This window comes from Lacerta agilis, chromosome 6, assembly GCF_009819535.1.
Source record: "Lacerta agilis isolate rLacAgi1 chromosome 6, rLacAgi1.pri, whole genome shotgun sequence".
In the NCBI taxonomy this organism is placed as follows: Eukaryota; Metazoa; Chordata; class Lepidosauria; order Squamata; family Lacertidae; genus Lacerta; species Lacerta agilis.
In genome coordinates this window covers 55,626,563-55,635,596 of record NC_046317.1, presented here as the reverse complement: position 1 = coordinate 55,635,596, position 9,034 = coordinate 55,626,563, and positions in this window count along the sequence as shown.

Here is a 9,034-nt window from a genome sequence, read left to right as displayed (position 1 = left end):
TACACAATAGATGCCTAAGCTTCTGCTTTTCCTACTTAGGGGTGTGAACTTCAAAATCAAAGCCTTTCAACTCACTTAACAAGTTGGTGTGGAAATGGAAACTCCCTGTACTTGAAATGCACTCTGAGCACACTCTGTCTAGAAAGTCAGGATTTGTTCCAGATCCTGAACCTTGGATTCAAAGGCCTAGTTGGTTGGCCAAATAAAAATGCCTCGGCCTCAAAAACCTTTACAGTTGACTGTGAGGTGTTCTACTTCAACAGCTAAGGAGCAGTATTGGCCTGAGAGTAAGGGTGTTGCCTGGGAAAAGTTGAATTTGGGTTTCTGTTTTCCTCAGACTTCTTATGCAACCTTGACCAAAGAAGCAGCCCTCTCCCTGAATCACTGCTGCACAGTCATAGTATGTGTTCTGAGGTACTTATATCTCAGGATCTAACCTGAGGTGCTAAGCTTTCTTATGCAGAGAGAATTATATAAGAATATAATAAGATCAGGCCAATGGGCCATCTAGTTGGGAATCCTATTCTCACAGTGTCTGTGGGAAACCATCATGTAGGACCCAAGCACAACTAGAGCTCTCTCCCTCCTGTGGTTTCCAGCAACTGGCATTCAGAAGTGTTACTGCCCCCAAGGCATATCCATTGGGGCTAGTAGCCACTGATAGACTTATCCTCCATGAATTTATCCAATACTCTTTTAAAGACATCTAATTTGATGGCCGGGATGTGGGTGGCGCTGTGGGTTAAACCACAGAGCCTAGGGCTTGCTGATCAGAAGGTCGGCAGTTTGAATCCCCACGGTGGGGTGAGCTCCCGTTGCTCGGTCCCAGCTTCTGCCCACCTAGCAGTTCGAAAGCATGTCAAAGTGCAAGTAGATGAATAGGTACTACTCCGGCGGGAAGGTAAACGGCATTTCTGTGCGCTGCTCTGGTTCTCCAGAAGCGGCTTTGTCATGCTGGCCACATGACCCGGAAGCTGTACGCCGGCTCCCTCAGCCAGTAATGCGAGATGAGTGCCGCAACCCCAGAGTCGGACACGACTGGACCTAATGGTCAGGGGTCCCTTTACCTTTTTAATTTGATGGCCATCACTGCCTCCTGTGGGACATGGGTGGTGCTGTGGGTTAAATCACAGAGCCTAGGGCTTGCCGATCAGAAGGTCGGCGGTTTGAATCCCTGCGATGGGGTGAGCTCCTGCTGCTCGATCCCTGCTTCTGCCAACCTAGCAGTTCGAAAGCACATCAAAGTGCAAGTACGGTAGATAAATAGGTACCACTTTGGTGGGAAGGTAAATGGCATTTCCGTGCCCTGCTCTGGTTTGCCAGAAGCGGCTTAGTCATGCTGGCCACATGACCCAGCTGTATGCCAGCTCCCTTGGCCAGTAAAGCGAGATGAGCACCGCAACCCCTGAGTCATCTGCGACTGGACCTAATGGTCAGGGGTCCCTTTACCTTTACTGTCTCCTGTGGGAGAGAGTTCAATAGTTTAATCTGATGCAGGGGTGGTTTTTTAAACAAACAAATTTCCACACACATTCTGAGGTAGTAGAAACCATCCATGAAGATGGAGCACCACACAGCCTGGATGTCTGACAACAGAGGTGTCACTTAATGGCAGCAAAGGGTGGTGGGCATCCACCCCTCCTTTGAAAAAGTGCCTTGCTGTTATTTCCTCAGCTCACGTATTGATCAATGTTGACAACATTTATTTTTCTTATGCCCTAAAACTGAAGCTGGCCCTGGCTGCTAGGGACAAACTACATGTAACATCTATCTTCAATTTCAAAACAACCTCACTGGCTTCCAGGAGGTTTCCCATCCCAACTCAAGGTAGTATCATCTGGTTGATGCTACACCAGATAGGCCCTTGGTCTGATCCAGCACACCTCTTCTTATGTGCCTATGGTTTTCTTATTTAGTTAGTTAGGTAAAGGTAAAGGGACCCCTGACCATTAGGTCCAGTCGTGTCTGAATTGGGTTGCGGCGCTCATCTCGCATTACTGACCGAGGGAGCCGGTGTACAGCTTCCGGGTCATGTGGCCAGCATGTCAAAGCCGCTTCTGGAGAACCAGAGCAGTGCACGGAAATGCCGTTTACCTTCCCACCGGAGCGGTACCTATTTATCTACTTGCACTTTTGACGTGCTTTTGAACTGCTAGGTGGGCAGGAGCTGGGACCGAGCAACAGGAGCTCACCCCATCATGGGGATTCAAACTGCCGACCTTCTGATCAGCAAGCCTTAGGCTCTGTGGTTTAACCCACAGCACCAAAAATCATTATACAGTTGTACCTTGGTTGCCGAACGCCTTGGAACTTGTACATTTCGGCTTCTGAACGACTGAAACCTGGAAGTGAGTGTTCTGGTTTTCGAACAATTTTCAGAAGCTGAATGTCTGGTGTGGCTTCTGTGACTTCCGATTGGCTGCAGGATGCTCCTGCACCCAATCAAAAGCCACGCCTTGGTTTTTGAACAGTTCCAGGAGTTGAATGGACTCCCGGAACGCATTCAGTTTGAGAACCAAGGTACAACTTTATACCACTACATTATACAAATGCTCTTGTTCTTTGTTTCTTCTCTGATGGTGGTGCAAAGGATGGGCATGCAAAACTGGTCCTTTTTGCCTGTGACACCAAGCTTATGAAACTTGTTCCACAGGATAGCTTACCTTGCTCCTTCTTTGGTAAGTTTTGGGCATCTGATTATGGCAATTTAGTTTTAGAGAGCTTTCAGGATCGATTGAGCTATGGATTTATGTTAGCTGCTGCTGCTGCTTTTGCCAGACTCTTGGGTTTCATTGTTTTTACTTGCTTTAACAACGCTGTACTTCCTTATTATTTTTAGTTGTTGTAAATTTATTTGTGGACCCACCTGGAGTCAAAAGGTATGGCATAAATGTAGTAAAGGACTTGTAGCAGAATATCTGATCATCTAGTAACGGTCTCCACAAAGTAGGGATGCACAAACATGGGCAAATTTGACTATTTAAAAAATAAAATAAAATCACTCTCTGCCTATTAACTCTGCCTATTAAAATAAATTTAGGTAATTTAAGCTTCATGTCTCAATTGACTTGAATGGGTAGAGTTAAAAATGCTGCAGCTCCAACCATGGCTGGAGTAGGGCTCAATTCAGCCTCCTGCTTGGGCCAAGAAGATCTTCAGTAGTGGATTGCTTTTCATCCCCCTGCAGCCATTTTTGGAGCTGCAAGCTTCGCAACCCAAGATCATGGATGCTCATGGCTTCCAGTGATGCAGCTAGGTAATTTTAGACCCTGGACCCTTTAGATAGCCACATGTATTGATGCAGATGAGAAGCGCATACTCAAGAATACCTTTCTCTGCTGTTCCATGCTTTACAACTGCTTCTAGTTCCTGATATGCTAGAGCAAAACAAACAAACAAACAAACAAACACAGTTGCCAGCTTCCAATTAAACAAGTGTATATATTCTGAGCATTTTAAACCCACTTAAAATCACAGCACCATCATGACTACAGAATTAAAATGGAGTCTGCTTCTGCTGCCCTGATGCACACATTTACTAGGGAATAAGCTCCATTTTGTTGCAGAAAAGGGTAGTATTTATATAATGTAGAAGTAATAAAACGAGCACCTGAAACCCTGTAGATGCCAACTTGGTTGTCCTCCTGGCTATATATCTTTTCTAAAAAATAAATTAAAAAAATGATGCTGCAGTGACAAGCATCATACCTAATGGGCCCTGACATTCCTAGGCCAGTCCAGCTGGTGATGTGAATCCTGTTTGCCACTGCCATAGGCACTCTATGGATGTCCTTTTGGGGCTCCCTGAACTATGAGGCTCTGGACTTTGGCCCCAAGGTCCAGTGCTAGTTGTGCCACTGAAAATAGCTTTGGTCTTGGGCTGCAAAAAGCAGTCTGGACCACTTAGCCAGAGATAAGGTATAAGCAGAATCAAGGCAGGGGACCTGTTCAAGGAAGGCACAATAGTCCATTTGCAATCAATCAAGCAGGGGTGCTTGTATAGTTGAGCATGTCAGCTTCAAACGCTTGTCCCCATCTCTACCACAAACCTATGGCACTGGACAAATTCCTCCCTCCCTCCCTCTCTCATAGCAGAGAATTTAGTTAATGGTCTCTGGAACTTCTGCGGAGTCAAGAGGGAGATATTACGTAACTATTTCACACAAACAACTCTGAGCAACTGCCTGCCTCATTTCCCTGCTATCTCCACCCTGTGGATAATTAATAAGCATTTTCTAGGTCACACTCGGTGTGTGTTTGTATGCTTGCACACAAGGCCAACGCAAAGAGAAAGCAGGAACTTGCTAAGGGTGTGAGGCAGCAACAACGCTTACAAAAGCCACACACCACAAACCAGGTAGTTCTTTTCAGTGAGTCAGCTGTGAAAGAGCGAAAGAGCTGGGGGATTTGGATGGCACAGCGAGAGGATTTTTTTTTGTTTAGAGGATGGCTTCTCGTCAGAGGTGAACACACCACCAAAGGACCAAAGAGCTGAGGCTCACCTGCAAATCGCCTGCGCCAAAGGATTGACTCAAATGTAATGGAGGGGGCACATGGTTCATCTTTGGAAGTGCCTGCACCACCACATAGGTTATTTGAAAGAAGCTCTGCTTTTAAATCCTGCTGATTGTAAAAAGCTGAACACATTAAGAAGGAGCCAGCAACTGGTTGTATTTTCTTGGTTCATCACCTGGCAGATCGAGGGTTTCGGGTCAGGACATTTTTAACACCAGCACCTCTAGGTGTGTGTTTTTTATGAAGAGCAGTAACATTTTCATTTACTACAGGATGGGGAACCTGTGGCTCTTCAGATGTATTTGGGCTCCAGCTCCCCTCAATCCCACCTAGCATGGCCAATGGACATCATGGGTGAAGGGAGTTAAAATCCAACAACACCTGGAGGACCATGTGTTTTCCATCCCTGATCTAGAGAAATCTCCCCAGATCCCTTTGAGTAACAAAGAGAGTCCATTTACCTCCCATCCTTTTGGTGAAGAGACAGGGGGGTTACTATCCCCTCTACAACCTAGTGACTGGTCATTTGGTCTTTTTTTTTTTTAAACTAACCAATTCTAACCAATCTGGTTAGAATTAGCCTTGAAGGCTGCAGGTCTGTGGTCACATGATCAGAAGCTGATTTCCACCCTGCATCCTTTCAGCAGTGAAGGGGGCATTCCCTCACTGCTGAAATAAAGTGTGTGTGTGTCTACCTTGGACAGTTTGGGGAGGTAGAAGGTTATCTTGCTGCAAAGCCGGAACTTAGTAGAGAGTCTTTCCTATCCTACCCTGTCCTGACTGCCCCCATTCCCCATTAAGTCCTATGCAGCACATCCATTTTCCAAGTGATGCGACAGAGCTGGGAGAACAGACAGCTTATTTTGCACACTTTGAAATGACTCATCGGCTAGAAATGAGGTTAAGTTAAAAACTCAGCTGAGCAACATAAAACTCCCTTCAATCCTGACAAGGCAGCAGCTATAAGGATCGTTGGTGTTTTTGGCTGCCGTTAGAAGCTGAAGCTTTGTAAATCGGTGGTTCAGACAAGAGCGGTCACAACAGGCTGCTGGATATGATTGACCAACATGGCAGCAATAAGCATGCCTCCCATTGATAGGATAAAATATATTCACAAGATAAGAGAGCTCTTATCTAGTGAATCTCCGACTGCTATCCTATGACAGCTGCATGATGAACACAAGTGTGTGACTCATCCAGTAAGTTGACTGGGTGTATGGGAGACTGCCCTCGACACCTCTAAGCCTAGATCACCCCTGCCTTTGGACTTGGTAACATCTCTGCTCCCTTTCATTCTCCATGGGACTCCATGGCATGCCAGAGTGCCAAGTCTGAAGCAATATTAAAGGAATGGCAAACCTGTTTGGTGAACAATTGTCATCCACACTTCATTCGTATGTATGACTCATACCTGTTCCCAGGCTGCATCCTTGTTTGAACATGAGCACAGCTGGCAAGACACCAACATTCCTCCCAACATTCAATGGAAGTTCACATTACATGTTAAACCCAGCCTGGAAATGTTGGTAGCTTGCAGTCTGCTGCAACCTTTGTCATAGAGCCTTTCAGTGTAAACATGGCAGCCAAGGTATCAAATTATTACTTTCAGAGAGAGCAAGGTACTTGGCTATTAGTCCGGGCAAACTACAGAAAAAAACGCTGGAACCTGGGCAAAATTGCAACATAAACGCTATTAATGGCATTTTTATGAGAATTGGGTGTAGAATAACATATAAAAAATTAGACAAAATTAACTGACAGGAACACTGAGAAATCGGGATTTCAAAATGGCCGACCTGCTGTATCTATTTTATTGTATGTCGATTAGTTTTCTAAACTTGATTGTGTATATCCTATGTTTTTTAATTGTTGTTACCAAATGTCAGGGAAAATAATACAAAGTTGTCATTGATCTAGTTATTAGGCTACATAATTTCTGTATTTAAATGTTTGCTAAAAACAACAAAGTGAAAGCAATGGTACATTGAAACAAGGTCACAATAAGGCACTTGAACCAGAACTTTTATTATGTATTACAAATAACGAAAGCAGACATCAGTCATCCATATCATCTTCTATATCAGAACAATGTTCAATCAAAAACACATTTTCACAACCAATGGTCTGGCACTGACCACAAGCTGTTGAACATGGAAAATAGTGTTTATGTTGCAATTTTGCCCGGGTCATTTTGTATATTGACCGGACTATATGTGGGAAGCAGGTAGACAGGAGAAACAAGGGGGTATGGCTGAAATTCTGTTAAAGTGTAAGCAGGATCTGAATTTGAATTGCATAATATATCCTAAAGGAAGGACATATGAAGATGTATTATATCCCATATCTAGCCTAGTAATCTATCTATCATCCATCCACACACACAGAGGGTGTATAGAGTGTTAGGGGAAGAGTAGTACCTCTGGTGGAGGACATGTTGTAGTCCTTCTGGGATACTTTGTCCACCTTTGGTCCCTACCCTGCACTCAGCTCTCATCCATGGCTCCTAACACAAAGTTTGATTTCACCCCTGGAGGCGCACTCCATTGTCTCTCGAGACAGATGGATGCCAACAATGCACACACACCATATTGAACCTGAGACCTGCTGCATGAAAAGCACTTGCTCGGCCACTGAGCATCAGTCTTTCCCACCTTGAAATGTATGACTTCACAAGGAGGCAGGAGTGCTCTTCAAAGCAGTTGTAGAAACTCATGTCCATTTTAAAACACTTTTCTGACTCTGGTAATCTGATTTGCCTTCTAAAACCAGGTAAAGTGATGGGCCTAAGGCTGCAATCATACTGGGAGTTAGTTTCATTGGGTTGGATCCAGACTATGCTATTTTGTTCCCATTGAAATCAATGGGATTTTAAAGTTAGCTGTGGTCAACTTTTCTCCTTGTCCCCCCCCCAAGGGACTTTGCTTAGTCTGGATCCAATCCATCAATCTCATTGATGAATTGACATGCTTAGGGTTGCATTGCATGCAGCCGGGGTCCCCCTTGTGTGGGGTTCACACAGTACTGAGCCATCTCAGCCACTTGCATCCATTAATACTTGTTGGTTTGATGTCAAAAATACTAGTGCACTTCATGCAGCAGATTCAATGAGAGCGCTGTAAACATGAAACACTATGGTGCTTTTGAGAAAACTGTACACTTTGTTTTAATTAGTTCTGGTGGCAACTCCAACCATTGCATTATAACATGCAGCGCTCGTATTTCACCTATTGCTCTCTCCTGGGCTTCAAGTCTTCTTCTAAGCTGAGCTGCATCTCCCAACAGATGGGCCCAGTTTGTGATTGGCTTGTTGCACAGTAGTGTGCAGTGTCCCAGAGGAGAAACATATTGCCAAGTACAGCTGTTGCTAGTTCCCATTTCTGTATTTGGATAGCAGGCATAATGACACCAACAGATGATGGAGTGAGTGCAAGCCCAATAAACTGGTTTCTTCTCTGTTGATGGCACACAGCATCTATAAAATTGTATTGGCGTTCATCAGCAGGGATGTCGCGACGTAAGTGGTAGCGAACTTTCCCCAAATATATATAGGGGTTCTTTTTATTAGATTGTGAGCCTGTGGGCAAGATTTCTTTTTTTCTTAACTTCGGAACAGTGCTTAGATTTTTAAGGGGCTATCAGTCAAAGCACATTCTTACTGCTGTGCTGCAAGCCAGAGAGCTGTTAAACATTTTGAATTAACTGGGACCTTCTCTGCCTTTCTCTGTATTCCCCTCAATTCACTTGGCAATCCTTCTCTCCTATCTGCAGGGTAAGTCTTCAACAGGCAGCCCTAGGAGCAGGAGGGGTCCAGAGACATTTGGGGGAAAGGGAGAGAACCAAAGAGGCTGGAAGTGAACAAAAAATGTTAAAGGGATGTGCACGTTTTCTGGATCACACATGCCAATGTGCAAAGGGAAGGGGGCAGGATTAGAAGCACTGCAAGTTGTAAACAGTACAATGTTCCTGCTCTGTGTATGACGCTCAGTTATTCTCTTCTGCCTATGAGGCTAATTAGGATGTAACTACTTTTATAGGGGTAGCCATAGTTTAGCCGGGGGGGGGGGATATTCACAAATATTCAATATCTACAAATATTATTGAAAAGCATTGAAATTACTCAATTATTTGCGGTCCACCCCCACCCTAGCGGAAGCCTGCCCTCCTGACAGAAGCAGTTCAACAACTTTGGTTGCCCCCCCCAAACAAAATTCCTGGATACGCCCAGGGGGGTAAGCATGCAAGTCCTGTTGCACTTTAAAGACTCACAAACAGCATAAACTTCAGTGGACTACAGTCCATGCCTGAAGTGTCCTCCTAAATTGCAAGTATACCTGGTGGGGTTGTGTTTTTTTTAGGGCGGGGAATTTGAACAGTGGGATTAGAAGGAAGTGAATTGCAGAAAAATGCAGAGTATGATAATAACACAGTTAACTGGTAATTCACAAAGCAGGTGTTGATAACAAAGACATCCTAGTCTTGGTAAGTCAGTTAACATGTTTAATGTGCTAAAATTCCCTGT